The following is a 13,887-nucleotide window of genomic DNA, read 5'->3' on the forward strand; positions in this document are numbered from 1 at the left end:
TGGACCACTGAGCTTAATGGCTTGTTTTGCAAGTATCATTAGAGCGTAAATCTGTGGCAGTAAAACATGTTAAAATATGAGCATGTCTGCAGATTGGGGGGTGAGAGTAAATAACATTAAAGCTAATCTGCATGGATGGCGCAGGCGAGTCTAGGGAGTTGCGCAGTTTGGCTGTGTTCATCACACGCCGCGTCTGCTGGGGAGAACTGCTCTGGATTCATAAATAATGCCAGCACTAGGCATTCTGTTAACCGAAGCTCATTTAACTACATCTGACCCATCAGCACTCTCTTTTACCCATTTTTGAGCTTCTGATTGATCTGCATTAATCAAAACTACTATAATATGGTCAACAGTTTATTGACAAATGCCTTTCTTCTGAAATAAAGGCTATTAATAGGGATGTTCTCCCATTTCGCTACAGTAATAGCTTTACAATCCATGTTGAAACATTTATTTTCCTTGACATTCAACCTCGAGTATATTATTAAGGTGAAGTATTGCAGTTCCATGGCTCCATGTGCTAATGATGAGAGTCTTTTTACCCCTTTCACTGACAGCTGACATAAAACATGCTGATGTTAAAGCAACACTAGTTAAGATTTGTGTTTTTTTTATTTTTATTATTATTCTTTTGTGTGTGTTTTGCTCCTGAGCATCTTCCTACACTTGTGAGTGCAATTCATTGCATACTTTGGTAGCCTCCTTCCCTGGGTTACCATGTGATGCCGTGGTCTAAGCATTTGCCCTATTAATAGGAGAGTGCCAGTTTGATGCCTCAGCCTTTCATGGTCAGTAGTCTAAAAAAGCATATATATGGCTGTGCACACATCTACACAATCACAAAAGCACAGTAATATATAATTACACTAATATGTGTGCACACACAACTACCATAGTAAAGCAATATCAACTTATTTTTGGTGCTTTTCCACTGAATGTGTCCGGCTCAACTCAACTCAACTCGACTTAGCTCAGCTCGGCATGCTTTAAGCTTGTTGCTTTTCCACTAGCATAGCTCCAACCTTGAAATGGAGCCTGTGGAATTGGAAAACCCCATCTCTAATGGGAATCGCACATTTTGAAATCCACAACAAAAATGCAATATATTTAGGCAATGTTTACTCATTGTGTATTCACATGTTGTATTTGTTCCCCAGTTCTTACTGGTCAGTTTTCCTTGTTGCATATTCAGCTTTCACTGGAAATTTTCATCTGCCATCAGCCGAAGGAGCCTATAAACTGCTTCAAAACACCTCAAGGTAAAGTTTGGAGCTGGCGTTGTGAGTCCGATAAAAATAAACGTGAAAGCTGCTGTAACTTAAGAGATTTTACAAGTGGCATATTTTTACTGGATTTGAATGTGCTCTGCATTTCATGGAGATTGATGTGTATCTGGCCACTCAGCGCTCTGTAGGGTTTACATGTCATGATATAGTACTTACTTGGCACGGTTGAACCCCGCGCAAGCAGGGACTGAAAAAGTATCTGGTTACAGGGTCCGGGTAACAGATTTGGCCAGTAGAAAAGCAAAAGAGCCGAGCCAAGTCGAGTCAAGTCATATAGGTTCCATGCAAAGTGGCTTATCATAATCGCTAACCAAGACTGAGTCAATTTAGTTCTTGAGCTTTAATTCTAGACACTCAAAGAATCTAATCTCTGGGAGCCTATTTATCTTCACTGTCTTTACTTTGATATTTTTCCACTACACTCACTGTGAACTGAAATGCTGCCCAGTGGGATGGCTTTAGAACCACACTCAAAAGACAGATAGGTGTAAAAAAAAAAAAAGTATGTAATAATGATGGGTATCAGAGGATGTCACAGAGAATGTATATGTTTAGACCAAAGTCTCCTCACACTATTAAAAGAAAACCCTCGTTGACACTGTGAAGGCTTCTTTTTGCCATGTGTAAAATGATTTCAGAGTGTGTTCCAGAGTTATCCTCCTGAGAAACAGAACAGAGAGGGAGCAGTGGGAAGAAAATGAAAGTGAACACCGATCGAGTCGTCTGACCACAGCTTCCAGAAGAGCATTTTCCTGTTTTCTTTTTTGCAAGTTTTTTTGTTTACACATCAGAAAGGACTTGTTTCTCAATTTTCCATCTTCCCATTTCTAAACTAAAATCGAATGGCTCAAAGGTACATAGACTCAACAGCTATATTTTTATTATAAATGGAGCTGCATGCAGCTTGTGAGGCATGGCCACCCCTGCCATAGAAGAGATGTGTGAGCATGAGGAACCTTGTACAGATTTAAAGAAACTTCACTTGATGTAAAGGTTCTTTAACAATTTAAAAGTTATTAGCAAATAATTTAAAATTAGTTCATGATGTCATTATTAATTAGATTGTAAACCCATTAAAGCTCATTAGTAACACTGATAACACTTACTGAACTTTCTGAAAATATTATGGTAAAGAATAAGACCAGAGCATTTAGTCATTTAATGTATTAAGATAAACACCAAATCATTTTCAACCTCTAAAAATGAATTCTATAACTGGTTAATTGATTACATTTTGTGGTTACATTGTAAAGGTCTAGATAAATATGTGCTGAAGATTACAGGCTTCAAGCTGACTTATGGAGGAGACAAAGTAAGGTCAGTATCTGGTGAGATCTGAGCTTTAGCAGTGTAGACTGTTTTTGACACAGGGCCATTACTATCTAGGTGTTATAAGTGATTATGAATGATTTTCAATATGCTTATAACCTAATTAATGCATTTAAAAGTGGTTCTTCTATGGCATTGCTCAAAGAACACTTTGTAGCACCTTTATTTTTAAGAGCCTGTTAAGTCATTCCCTTGCATTAGTATCTCATTCCTACACTTTAATTTTATTATAAAGTGATGTGACGAACAAGGCTCTGTAGAGACCACATCAATCAACTGTAACATTTCTGATATGGAATTGAATGTGTTAACACCATCTCTAGTGTTGTATTCTCTCTAATGTCTTTTTCATCCTTTCTTCAGCTCCTGTCACTTCTCGTCTCTTTCTGGTACTGCCGCTCAGTCCAGTCTAGTCATCTGATTTTAATTATTCAGAATGAGCACATGCAGCGTTTGTATTAAAGCCCTCATTTCCAATCTGCACATGTCAGGTTCTGCTGCTTAAAGCAGACAAGGAAAGCAGTCTCGTTCCTTATCTTCAGGATTTGACTAAATTCTCCTTGATATGCATCATTAAAGTGCATGAGCGCACCACAAACACCCCTAGAGTGACTGTAATACTTCATTATAAAATCCTTCAGGCAGCTTTCCCCACAAAGTCCAAAAGCAAACTGATAAAAAAAGCACTAGGTCGTCAACTAAGAGAGAGAGAGAGAGAGGAAGTGGAGGATGGGAGAGAAAGAGTGAGAGGGAGAGAGGAGCAGAAAAATAGAGAGGACTAAGTGAATGAAGGCAAGAGAGAAAGGAAGGTATAGTGGGTAGAAGGTATAGAAGGTATATATGGAGAGAATGAAAGAGAAAGAGGAGTTAGAGGGAGCAAGGGAGGTAGAGAAGGAACGTGAGATACAGAAGAGAATGAGAAAAGATAAATTAGAGAAATATGCAGTAATATTTTACTTATTATGTCATTTGTGCAAATCTATCTACTCAAAATTGTATTAACTAATTCATAACTAATGAAAGAGGAGAAGGAGATAAAACTTAAACAAAACCTTCTACAAATTCACTGTAAAAGGGATGAGTAATTATTCCAGAGCATATTAACCTCAGAGAAAAGATTACGACGTCTGTCTGCTCAATTAATATTAAATTCAGCACCGTAGACAGCACCCAGGAGCTACATGGCTTTGTAGTACTTACATGATAAATACAGGGTTCCTTTCTGAGATGGTGTGAAAACACAGACACATGCATACTGTATATAAAACTCTTCATTTAACATAAAGCATCTTACAGCCATGAATTCACATGGAAGTCACAAGAAGAGTTTTAAACCCAAGTGTATTTTGAAACCGGCATAATAAAGGGCAGCCAATCTGACAATAGACAATTTACATAAATCAGTCTTAAAGGCACATTCTATTATGCAAATTGTTTTTAATATGAAATAAACTGAACCATTCCTTTTGCTAAATAACTCTTGAAGAGTTTTATTTATTTATATATTTTTTGTACTCTCATATTTCCCCAGACTCATTGTGCCCACACAGTTGAACAATCACCACAAAAAAGCAAGAAAAAATTGGGACAGCAGTTGCTCATCAGCTTAAGGTTATCCAATGCCAAGTGTCAGCAGAAGAAGTATTAAGGCCCCAAGCATAGGGCTACATGCATCTGGTGCTAGTATATAAAATATGTAAAAGCCTGCTCAAAGTCAAGCATCAGCTTAAGGGATTTCAAACCCCCCAGCACTGGGCTGTGGAGCAGTGAAACTGTTCTGTGGAGAAATGGAGAAGCATCCACTACCTCTGGGATGAGCTGGAGTTGTGGTTGTGATCCAGAGTGAGGTATTCAACATCAGTACCTGACCCCACTCAGACTCTTGGGTTTCATGCAAACAAATCCTCACGGCAATATTCCAACATCTAGTAGTGCTTACCTAGAGAAGGAGCAGCTGTTACTGAAGCAAAAAAGGTGATTAATACTCAGTTTCAGTTTGCAGGTGTCTGCAAATTAGGGATATGTTATATATGCAAATCGGCCTAAATATACACAACATGTCAAATATTTAAAAAGTAGGTTGAAGCCTCAGAAGTGATGTGCTCAGGCTTGAATCAGTCCAATGTTTGTGAGGTCAAAAATATCTCCCAGCGTTCGGAATCAGGACATTTTATTCAGGATGTGCTAGGTATTCACCTTGGTGCATAAGTCAACATCAATTCCCATGATCCATGGATGTTGTGTACAGTTACATTATAAATATTAAAGATGGGTATGGATATGAGATGTGGGTAAGAAGGATGAACATTATACTGAACACTGAGTCTGTTGTAATCAGGGTTTCAGGACAGCACCCCTAGGAGTAACAACCTCCATGCTCTTTGATACTAATGTGATTGTTATTAATGTGAAAATCAAGGCAATTTATAAATGACTGTATTCAATACATTTTGCAGCAATGAGCTGCAGAGCAGTGGAATTGTGCTCTTGGAGTGAAGGAACATCATCCTCTAACATTCACTCTTAAAAATAAAGGTGCTACAAAGGTTCTTTGAGTGACGCCATTGAAGAACCTCTTTAAGGAAACATTTTTGTAAATATTATTCAATAGGTAAAAAACCTTAAGATCAAGTGATGTAGTTTTGAACCTGTAAAGGACTTTTCACACTCACACATCTCTTAAACCACCATGGTTCTTTATGGAACCGAAAGTGGTGGTTCTTTGGCATCACTCAAAGAACCCTTTGTAGCACCTTTATTTTTAATGGTTTTGAGAGGACTTGGAATGATGTTTGTCAACTAGAAATTAATCATCCACCTAGGGTTCCTGAGCACCGAATTTTGTAGTTGTCTGTAATATTTTGGATTTTTATGTGTAACCACTCCATTTGTTTGGGATCTACTTAGGGTGAATCCATAGGATCCTTAGTTCTCTCTGAGAACATTGAGGTAGTTCTGTACCTCAAGGGAATCGAACCCACAACCTCCAGGTCCCTGGAGCTGTGTGACTGCGACACTACCTGCTGTGCCACCGTGCCGCCCCAGTAATATATTACTGATGACAAACTTTATGCATTACGTCTCTGTGAAACATGGGCTAAACCCAGTGAATACATTGCCCTGAATGAGTCCACTCCCCCTGGCTCCCCCAGCTATTACACTTGCCCATGAACATCTGGTTGTGGTGGTGGTGTAGCCACAATTTATGACCCTACCATAGACACAATTAAAAATGCTGGTTATGACACTAAGTCATTTGAAGTGCTTACTCTTAAAGTTACTGCATCAAAAAGGCAGCACTCTTTTATGCTCATCACAATCTATTGTCCTCCTGGCCCTTATACAGAATTTCTTGATGAATTTGAATTTGCTGATTTTTTCTCAAGCGTAGTTATCGCTTCAGAAAATGCCTTAATTATTGGTGATTTAAATATTCCCTTTTAGAAGGATCATGATCTGCATGATCTATTTTGGATGTGCTAGAGTTCACTCAGAATGTTATTGGGCAAACACAAATTGGATCTAATGTTAACACTGGGCATTGAGACAGAGAATCTATCTAATCTCTCACTACATGAGACCATCTCTGATCACATTCTAATCATATAATCATATATTGCTTTAAACCATGATATCTGTCCACAACCACTCTATATAGAAAGCACACTATAACAACCTCAACTGTTGTATGTGTTGTACAACTGTTGTATGTGATTTTATCAATAACCTTCCAGACCTTACCATCATTTCTTTTCAAACTCACCCTAATGACCTCGAGCTCATTACAAAAAGTCAACAAACTTTACTGTGCACAAACCTAGATAGTGTTGCAACCGTCAAGACCAAACAATTTAGAGAGAAAAAGCTAGCTCCATGGTACAGTGACAGCATGCGTGCCTTCAAACTGGCTGCTCGTAACAATGAACATAAATGGAGACACACAAAACTAGAATGTTTCCGAATTGCATGACAGCACAGCCTCACAGACTACAAACATGCCTTATCTAAAGCCAAATCACAGTACATGTCTTCCCTTATAGAAAACAACAAAGACAACCCTAGATACCTTTTTAGCACTATATCAAATCTAATTGACAACAAAAAGGAAATCAACTCCTTTGTCCCCTCTGATTTCTGTAGTAATTATGTTTTTAATGATAAAATAGATTGCATTTGACTTAAAATTCTAAAGTCCAAAGTCGCATCGGCTCTTGTAGATGAACTCCCAGCCAGCTTTGACGTGCACTTAGACTGTTTTAATCCTGTTGATGAAAACGACTTGTTTAGTTTAATTAGTTAATCTAAGTCATCTTCATGTTTACTGGATCCTATACCGACACAGTTATTTAAATGAATCTTACCTAAAGTCATTAGACCATTGCTTGCAATAACTCATCCGTCAACAATGAATATGTAACTAAATCTCTGAAACTAGCAGTAATCAAACCAGTTATTAAAAAACCTCATCTTGACCCTCTTGAGCTCACAAACTACAGGCCAATATCAAACCTCCCTTTTATTGCTAAGATTCTAGAAAAAGTCATGTCACAGCAGTTGTGCTCTTACCTACAAAACAATGACATTCATGACATTTTTCAGTCTGAATTTAGACCAAATCACAGCACAGAAACAGTTCTAACAAGAGTAACTAATGACTTACTCCTTTCACTTGATAAGGGCTGTATCTCTATTCTGGTTCTGCTTGACCTTAGCACAGCATTTAATACCATAGATCATGTGATGTTGCTTGATAGGCTGGAAAATCTGGTAGGAATAAAAGGATCTGCCTTCTTTTGGTTCCTATTTATTTGACCATTATAAATTTGTTTATCTGAATAATAAATCCTCTCATCATACTTTAGTTAAATACGGTGTTCCAGAAGGGTCAGTGCTTGGCCCTATATTATTCACACTCTATATGCTGCCACTGGGTAGACTAATCCGCAAGCAAGGTATTCAGTTCCACCGTTATGCTCAAGACACACAACTGTATATATCAGCCAAACCTAATGATGTTGCTTGTCTACATAAAATAACAGAATGTCTAACTGAAATTAAAGACGGGATGATGCAAAATTTTCTCATGTTAAATTCAGATAAAACTGAGGTATTGTAAATAGGTAAAGATACTCAGAAACATTCATTCAGAAATGCTACTATTAATCTTGATAATTCAACAGTGTCACGCCGTCATCTCGTCATGTCTGTTTTCCCCAGCCATGTGCTCTTTTAGCACATGGCTATGTTTGTTGTTGTTCTAGTCCCGCCTTTGTCCCGCCTCCTCGTCTGTGTCATTTGTTAATCTGCCCCCTCATTAGCTGTCCAGGTGTATCGTATCTGTGTCTTGTATTTAAGTTCCCTTGTGTCTCTCCTGTTTGTCGAACATTTCACCTTGGTCGTTTCTTACCCAGTTGTCTCGTTTCCGATCATCTTTTTGTTCCCCAGTCTAGTCTGTCTCTGTGATAGTTTTGTTTCATTTCGTGTTGTGTTGTTTCTACTGTTGCCTGTCTTTGTTTTGTTATATCTTTCATTAAATTAAACTCTCCGTGTTTTAGCAAGTGCGTCCGCCTCAGTCATTCCGCACCCCATGAGCCTGACAGAATGTCCAACCCACTTCAGGACGCAGCTAACACTAAGAGTCTGTATGACAGTGCTGTGGAGTGGAGTAGCCGGCTCCAGCTCATGCCTGGCGCAGTTCCTTATCCCCTACCGGGGAAGTCGACTCGTGAATCGAGTAATTGCGCCAGCGCGAGTCGAAGGAGTCGGCGTAAGAAGCGGGCTGGAGTCTCCCCCTCGCTGGAGGATTACCCCCTCAGGTCCGGGGAAATTTTTTTTGGGGGGTTAAGGGTGGGGGCTGTTAGCCTCCAACCGCAGGACAATGGAAGTGAGGCTAACAGGGGCGCACCTCTGGGGGATCCATGGTTGGAGAAATTCAAGAGTGCGCCCATCAGACCCCCTAAACCCTTAACAGCGCCAGTGCAGGACATCGTTGCAGGGCCCCCTGCCTCCGTGGATGTCATCGCAGGACCACCTGCCTCCGTGGACGTCGTCGCAGGACCACCTGCCTCTGTGGACGTCGTCGCAGGGCCCCCTGCCTCCATGGACGTAGCCACTGGGCCTCCAGCTCCCAAGGACCTCTCAACATCTCCTGTCGGCCCCCACCGCTCCTGTCTCGGTGAAGGCGGCCCCCGCCACTCCTGTCTCCGTGAAGGCGGCGCCCGCCACTCCTGTCTCTGTGAACGCGGCGCCCGCCGCTCCTGTCTCCGTGAACACGGCGCCCACCGCTCATGTCCCCGTGATGGCGGCACCCGCTGCTTCTGTCTCCGTGAAGGCGGCTTCCATAGCCGCTCCTGTCTCAGAGAAGGCGGCGTTCCCTGCTGTTTCTGCACCAGTGACTGCGGCTCAAGCCTCCTCTGCACCCATGACTGTGGCCTCGGCCGCTCCTGGTCATGTCCATAGGTCGGCCCCAAAGTCTTTGATCCCCACAGATCCCCAGAACTGTGCCCAGGCTGATTCCTCAGACTTTTTCACAGACATTTGCCAGTCCTGGGCACCCCCCAGTTATTTTGGTTCCCCTGTCTGCCCCTGTCCTGGTCCCTGTCTCTGTCCTCGTCCCTGTACCTGTGTCAGCCTTTGTCTCTGTCCCAGTCTCGGTCACTGTGTTTGTGTCTGTCCCTGTAAACGTCTTGGTCCCTGTTCCTCTGCCAAGTCCTGTCCAGTCCCCTGTTAGTCCTGTCCAGTCCCCGTTTCAACCCTCTGTCCTGTCTCAAGTCCCGTCTCCTGTTCAGTCCCCGTTTCAACCCTCTGTCCTGTCTCAAGTCTCATCTCTTGTTCAGTCCCCGTTTCAACTCTCTGTCCTGTCTCAAGTCTTGTCACCTGTCCCGTCTTCTGTCCAGTCCCCATTCTCATCCAGTGTCATGTCCAATGTGCAACCCCAGTCTCCCTAGTCCCGTCTCCTGTTCCATTTTGTAAGTCACCTGTCCAGTCTCTTGTTTCGTCTCCTGTCACCCCACTTTGTCAGTCTACTGTCCTGTCCCAGGTCCAGCCCCCAGTTTCCAGTCCTGTCAAGTTCCCAGCTCCATTTCCTGTGTCTGTTACTGTCCTGTCCTGAGTCCTGTCTCCCATGGTTCCTTGTCTTGTCTTAGTCTGTCTTGTTTTCCGTGCTCTCTCCTGTGCCAGCTCCTGGGGGGTCTAGGTGTACGTGCCCCAGGAGTTGCGTGTTCAGGAGGGATCATCTGACAAACAGTAGCTTTTGATTCGACTCTCACATTTGATACCCATATATCCAATAGAGTCAATTCCATTTATGCAATATTGCCATAATTCTGCATATTTTATCCTTAAAAGTTGCAGAAACACTAGTGCATGCATTTATAACTTCACATATAAACTACTGCCATGCGCTCCTGGCAGGGAGCTTTTGCAAATTGTTACTCAAGCTTCAGTTAGTTCAAAATGCAGCAGCCAGAGTGCTCACTAGAGCTAGAAAATTTGACCATATAACCCCAGTTCTCTCGTCCCTACACTGGCCACCTGTAAAATTTCGCATTGGTTATAAAATACTCCTCTTAGCTTATAAATCGTTAAATGTTTTAAGCCCGCAGTATCTTACTAAAATTCTCATACCTTATCACCCATCACGTACACGTTGTTCACAGGATGCCTGTCTACTCTTAGTTCCTCAAATTATGAAAAACACTGCAGGAGTTCAAAGTTCAAAGTACAAAATTCAACTCTAGAATAGCCTTTCAGTTACTTAAATCTAGATTGAAAAGATTGACAAGCTTTTGGATAATCACTCACTTTCTGGTTACTCCTTCTCTATTGGTGTTAGAGCTGGTTTTCAGATTATCACTACTTTGTATTATCCCTGTCATACTACCATAGCACCGAGACCCTGAAGTGGATAAGCGGTTACAGATAATGAATGAATGAATGAATACTACCATAGCTACAGCTTTTTTAGTTAGCTTCTCGCTCTCTGTTGCTGGGTTCTCTTGCCTGACCAGTTCTCTTGCCTTTTTTTTTTTTTTTTGCAGGAAAATGTTGCCCCTGCTTTATCATAAACCTTCTAACCCCTTTATTTTTATTTTTTCCTTTTGTCTGGTTTTCTTTTTCCTGTCTCTCTCATGCTTTGAGTTCAGGTGATGCCCTGATCTAGCCCCTGGTCCTGTGTATCCTGTACAAGATCCTGGCCTTGTCTTACCTACAGTATCATGCTTGGCCAGGCATGGATGCAGTTTTTTATCAAATTATCTCTGCACCTACTTTTACCTCCCACAGAATCACTCTCCAGCTCCTCAGTCTGTCTTCCTCAGACTCATATCACTAATATTCTACATTCACATTACTATAACCCAGTTGTCTCTCATCAGTTCACTTTTACTTCTGTTCTGTTCTCTGTTGTGTCTCCGGTGTCGACCCGAGGAGGATGGGTTCCCCGTATGAGTCTTGGTTCCTTCCAAGGTTTCTTCCTCATTTGCTGAGGGGCTCTATATGCCTTGAAACTGAAATTTTTCAGGGGCACACTTCAAATGAATGGTTATGTATGCCTTGTGCATCACCAGTAAGTTGTCGTGCAAGCGACCAAAAAAGGCCACAAATGTTAATAAACTACAATAATGATCATATTATTTTAGATTAATTCAGTTTCAATGCAGTATGTCACTTTATTTCATAAAAAAGCTTAACGTATCAATAGTAGTAATCTGATATCTCGGAATTTCAAGTTTGAGTCAACTGCAATATTTAAGATGGAAGTAGAAGTTTCTAACAAAAAACCACAGAATAAGCAGCTGAATTCAGCTTCATATCACAGAGAGTTAGGAGTGGGTGAATATATAGATTTCCTGATAAGTGTTTTGGGCAATGGAGGCAAGTAGTATTAAGTTTTTGCTGGGTGCAACTTACGATGTAAGTTTCAACACAGCAAAATCTTGGACAGTGGGTAGGTGAAGGCCCTAGCTATGGATTATGTACAGGGGTTGGCATGCTGAAGCACATTCAGCTTTTCAGTTTGTCACAGGGTCAGTATACATGGAGACATAATAAAGTGCTAAGAGTTTTAGCGTGTTGGTTGGACAGAAAACGCCTAGGGTTTAAGACATTGAACAGTGGCTGTAGTAATAAAATGGTTAGGTTTGTGCGTGAGGGGGGAATGTTTTTAAGAATGGAAGAAGGAGATGAAGCATTTGAAAGGAAGAAGCTGAAGTATATGGACTTGGCAGCTGAGGTGAGGGAACGTGGGTGGCAGGCACATGTAAGACTGGTGGAGATAGGTGTTAGGAGATTTGTATGTAGGAAGAGAGTGGGGTGGGCCCTATGTGAAGCTCTAATGGATTGGCATAGAATATTTTACATCTTATCTTGTGTATGATTATAATAGAATTGTCAAACACTTTTAGAGGAATATGATGCCCTAAAATTAAGTATGTTAAAGTCCAGCAGCACTTCTCTGATATCGCTGCAGACTAATAGCAGAGCACAGCTAAAGTGCTGCCTTTTTGTGTTCTGATGACAAATCAGGCTCTTGGAATGTTGTCCCATTTTGTAGATGATGTTTTTGATGGTTTTAAAAACTAGACCCTGTAACTCAGTTCCATAACTCTTTTATTCAAAACAATTTTCATGAAATTCTGAGGATGTTTCCTCAACATTTGCCAAATTTGAACTGAGATGAGAATATTGCTCAATTGGAAATTGGTAAAATTGGCATATTGGAAATTACTTCAAATAAGTAATTGTTTGAAGTTGTTCTGTTCTTCAAACATACCTTTCCAAAATAAAAGATACAGAGCAACTTAAACCAATCAAAAATATCTGTGTTTCCCACAATAAAATACGATCCCTTTAAGGAATGTGATTCGCCCTTAATATCATCTAGACAAAGGGTCAGCAGTCTAATCCAAAATTTAGCAGTTGAATTTGTGTACTTAATTATTATTTAGTATGAGGTGTAAATTAAAGCATTAAAGCATTTTTGTGTAACATTTTATTTTAATGTAACTATAACTTTTTTTTTTTTTTTTTTTACGGGAAATGTTATTTAGTATTAAAAAAAGACAAAAAGAAAAAAAACCTTAAAATATATGTATTAATATGTTCACAATTGCTAACATTATAACCAGCATCTTTAAATCATCTAAACCAAAACGTCCATGTATTTTTGATACAATATTGTACCAAGAACAAAATAAATTGAAGCGCATGATTTTTCAGTGTTTTAACTTTATGGAATTCTTCTCACTTGCTGTTTTACTACTACTGCACCTTAAGTTTTTTTCTTTTTTTTTTTTTTCTTTTCAGCACTTGCCAGCATTTACCATAAAATTAATTAATTAATTCATTGACTGCAACTGCTTATACAGTTCAGGATCGCGGTGGGTCCAGAGCTTACCCGAAATTACTGGGCACAAGACAGCGACACACCCTGGAAAGCGTACCAGTCCTTCACAGGGCAACAAACACTACACACACACTAATGAGTCGTCAATCCACCTTCCAACGTGTGTTTTTGGACCGTGGGAGGAAACCGGAGCACCCAGAGGAAACCCACAGGTTTCCACACAGGGAGAACACACTAAACTCCTCACAGACAGTCACCCAGAGCAGGACTTGAGCCCACAACCTCCAGGTCCCTGGAGCTGTGTGACTGCAACACTACTTGCTGCGCCACCATACTGACCTACCATAAAATTACCTTTTTTGTTGTTGTTGTTATATAAAACAAATGTTTATTTTTGGGGGAACACCATATATGTAGCCTTGACTACTACTACTACATATATTGTGCACTAAAACAAAAAACACTTTTATTTTCAAAACTTATTTGCTAATCACAATATAATAATGTGATTTCCAAAGGCTAACTTGGGCATATATGGAAATATAATGTATAGAGAAATGTAGAAAAGGTATTTTGGAACAGAGTTCCCTTAGATTTACTTTACATGTACTGTTGATGGTGTGTGTGTTTGAGGGTCTTTCCTGACAAGGACCAAGACAACACAACACACACATCACATACTCTTCTTAAGGAAAGCTTTTCCCAATACCAGGTGTTTTACATAGGAAAATAGGACATGTTACCAGAAATCTGCCGGAATAACACTCATTAAGAATATAATTTCCACCTTTAGTTCCATGAATCAAAATACATGGCATTCAGATGCAGTGCAGGCCTTTGTGTTTATGCCTCTGCAAGCTGTGACCAGTCCATTGATCATGGATTCTACATTCTAATGCTCAAACTCAAACTACCGGGATGACT

The sequence above is a fragment of the Hoplias malabaricus genome, chromosome 3 (genome assembly GCF_029633855.1).
Source record: "Hoplias malabaricus isolate fHopMal1 chromosome 3, fHopMal1.hap1, whole genome shotgun sequence".
NCBI lineage: Eukaryota > Metazoa > Chordata > Actinopteri > Characiformes > Erythrinidae > Hoplias > Hoplias malabaricus.